The sequence below is a fragment of the Coregonus clupeaformis genome, chromosome 27, assembly GCF_020615455.1.
Source record: "Coregonus clupeaformis isolate EN_2021a chromosome 27, ASM2061545v1, whole genome shotgun sequence".
Classification (NCBI taxonomy): Eukaryota; Metazoa; Chordata; class Actinopteri; order Salmoniformes; family Salmonidae; genus Coregonus; species Coregonus clupeaformis.
This window is the reverse complement of record NC_059218.1, coordinates 39,854,044-39,858,138: the sequence shown is the minus strand read 5'-3', so window position 1 is coordinate 39,858,138 and position 4,095 is coordinate 39,854,044.

Here is a 4,095-nt window from a genome sequence, read left to right as displayed (position 1 = left end):
TCACACACACACACACACGCGCACACACACACACGCAGACACACACAGAGCTATTATTGTAAGGCCAGCCTCTCAGAGCTGCCACCCACACCAGGGAGAGGTGAGGAGGCATGGGACCAGTAGAGCGATCCCAATTGGAACATCAGTGTGTCCTACTCATTAATTATAGCCTACATCTTGCAATGCTCATAATGACCCCGTAGCCATCTTATAAGATAGTCGATGTTTCATGTCATTTTAATAAAACAAGGTTTCACCCAATAGACTGAATAAATATGCATACAGAAACCTACAAATCTGATTAGGATCTTTATTGGTTATAAGGTTGAGAAAGCCAACGTGTGATAGTGCAACTTTAAAGCAATGGCTGTGTTAGATTAAGAAAATTCATGAAAACTGCAGTTTATCGGACAAGAATCACCTTTATTCGCATATATGAATTAGACTTGGTGAAATTGTGCTGCCACTATAAACATAATATATAGACGATAAACAGGATATACAGACGATAAACAGAATATATAGACAGACGATAAACAGGATATACAGACAGACGATTAACAGGATATAAAGATGATAAACAGAATATACAGACTATAAACAGAATATACTGTAAGCTAAGAACTACAAGCTTCTACAAGCACCGACGGAATAAGCTGTAACATATTCAGAGTGACAGGGATGAATGTGGTAGTAGCCTAGATTGTAATGAACTACCACCCAGAGTAGCCTAGCTTCTATTGAGTTACATGCCTTTTGTTCTACTTTGTTCTCATTGTGCATCCGATGGTAGGTCTCTGTTACATTCAGTGTAACCTGATACTGGGAGATGCAAGAGAACACACCTGCAGACAATATGAACTGGAATGACAAACCTGATTACTCTGGGTTCCTGCAGCTATTGCTTAACTTGAACTTGTAATGGATGAGGTATCTCTTACAGTCTAGAAAGAGAGATTTAAATAGATGGTAAAGTAATCTTTAGTCTGACAGGCTAGCTATGTGACAGTCACACTAGTGTTGTTTGTAGCATTGTAGTGTATACATCAGGAAACTTAGTAGGTATCAACAGAGGGTGTATCCCTGAGTACATCATGTCTTGGTATAGGAGGTTACACAAGGTCAAGGTTTTTAGAACAGTGAATTCACCCAAATCATTACAAACTGCTATTTTAAAAAGAAGAGTAATACATTTAACAATATCCATAAATGTAACATTGACATAATCTGTTAGTCATAATGGAGGTGTAAGCCCTGCTTAGCAACAGTCCATGCTCCGTAGGCATATGTATGTAGGCATCACTAATAATTAGCCAACTGTTTATGTTGCTTCTACTCTGTATGTGCTGTATAATTATTTATTCTGACAGCATGTGGTTTTCCTGTGGGGTTTAGGAGCAGCTGTCTATGGCACCCTGCCTGCCCAACTGCTCAAGGATACGTTGATTTGGAGCCTTTACATTCTGGTCAGTCGTGATCTTGCACTTCATGATGCTTCTTCTTCATGACCATGGTCCTCCAAATGTTGTTTTTCATTATAGAGTTGAATGTTCTCTTCCTATAAAAGGGGCAATCTGTGATTGCTACATGCATTTTTTTACTTTTAAATTGATGATATAAACCCATTGATTCTTGACGAATATAACTTATAAATGCTGATGAGCTTAGTTCAACTGTCATACCCCACTAGAACCCAAAATATAAGCCTGTTTGGTGCAAGCAGGTTGGCTGCTAGGTAATGTTTTTACATATTACAGAATATCAATGAATGCCAGTTTGGAAGCCAAACCAATGTGTCATTTTGTAATTTGGGTGAACTATCCCTTTAATGGTTTGAGACTTGCTGCCACTCCAATCTGTCCCCTATACACATTTAATTGTTGGGGCACAACTACCACATATCAGTTAAATTGGTACAGCACTCTCACTAACGGGTGGCACAAATGTAGCCTGTTACAAGGTACGCCTCAAAATATGTTAATAAGCCAAACACAACAATACCTTGCAACCACTAGCGGTCCAAAAGTTTTTGGCGCTCCAAAAATAGGGTACGGTACTATATTCTGTGGGGTGGAATTACAGTACCATTCAAAATACAGCAATTATTTCCTTGCCAACAACATTTTCCCACAGTGCACCATAATTTTGAGTATGCTGCAGAATAATGCTTCACAGTATTTTAGTGTTTATAAATGTACACATTTACCATTTAAATCACAATTTTCCATAACAGTGTAAATGTGTACATTTATTAACACTAAAATACTGTGAATCATTATTTTGCAGCATACTAAAAATTATGGTGCACTGTGGGAAAATGTTGTTGGCAAGGAAATAATTGCTGTATCGTTTTGTAAATCATATAAATGTTGTACACACCTTGTTTGGTTTGTTCACTTCAGACCTTGATGTCACTCCATCCTATCACTCAGAATTGTTGAAAAAGTTGCCAGTTGCCCATCCCACAATGATGTGCGGTTACAGTAATGCACTGTACTTCCCTTTAGACTTGTTGGAATTGGCCTATATGGATATGGCTAAATTGAAATGTTTCTTGCAGAATAAATATTTAAAGCATATGCATAACCATGGTAGCAATTGAAAGGGAACAGTTTGGAGATAATGGGAAAGTTATTAGACCAAAGGTGAGTACACAACAGTTCACCTGACATAAGACTGAATCCAAACATTACACTGTTGTTTTTATGTGCATTTTACATTTACTGTACTTTTTGGCGCATTTGTTGATAACGAAATCTGAAAATACTCTGGATATATTCAGTAACATGATAAGACTATTCCTGGAAAATGTGGGGTAGGTGCAACATAAGACAAAAAAATAACAAGGGTTTGAGTGAGAGGACTAACTGGTGTCTCCAAGTGGCCACACACCTCTCCAAAGTGTGGACAGTTCCTAAGCAATTGCAATGCACTTTTATGACTCAAAGAAGAGTCTTCAACTATTGGGTACTTTACTTCTAGCTCTGCCTTTGAAGAACTAGAGCAAGCACACTTGCATTTGTTTTGTTTGGAACACAGTCCTGCATACCCGCCATCACACAATTACTGTTGTTGTTTACGCAATCCAAAAACGGTCCATTATAAATCGCAATCTGGGTCATGTGGGCATCATTTGAAAGCTTATTCGATTGGCAACATCACTAGCTAAGTTATAAAATACGATCTTACAGTGTTAGGCTTTCACAAAGCAATTCAGATAAACAAATCGTAATTTTTGTGCGCACAGAAAGGAGTCATGAGTGCATTCAGGTGCGTGTGCGGTTGCTAATGTTCTTCACAATAAACAATCATAGGCTCATCTGTTCAGAACAACCCATGGTGATACCATGTCGTCTTGTAACTGTACATCAAACATACTGATCATAAACGTTGACACTGTATATGACATGAGTTTTATGATTTGGAAATGTGAAGTGCACATTTGGACTGTTTGGCTTGCTTGTGTGACATCACAGCTTATTTATGATTAGTCCTCAGCGTCTCTTTTTTCAAAATACATCATGTCATCTTAATTTACAGCATCTCCCTCACTCAGACAAGAAAACGTTTGCAAAAGTTGCCCAATTACCGGGAGGGATGGGGACAACTTCTTGTCGCGCGCTGCTCAAATTCAGAACTGCTGTCAGTCAGTCAAAACCCATACAGCGCTGTGAAACAGCGCCTGAGCTCTGACGTCATGTATAGTATGTTACTGTTCAGACATTATGTTCCAAATTAGGCCCAAATCTGCCATTTTCAACAAGTAGTCCTAAATGGGTAGGAGTGTAAATCTTTGGAATTTACGGTATCGTGCACTGTTTACGGCAAAAATCACACAGAGTAAATTGCCATTTAGAACAATTTACTGTAAATAATTAATACGGTACTTTACTGTTAGTTTTATTGTATAATACTGTCAAAACAACAATAACATTTAATACTTGGTTTTTCTTGTTACTGTATGACTGCTCTATTGCCACTAGATGGAGGCATTGTTACAGTAAAACCACTCAGCTGATGCCAGAATTTTAGTGAAGTTCTGTTGTAACCAGAAAAGAGGGGATTCACAGAAACATGTAAATTACAACGACATCA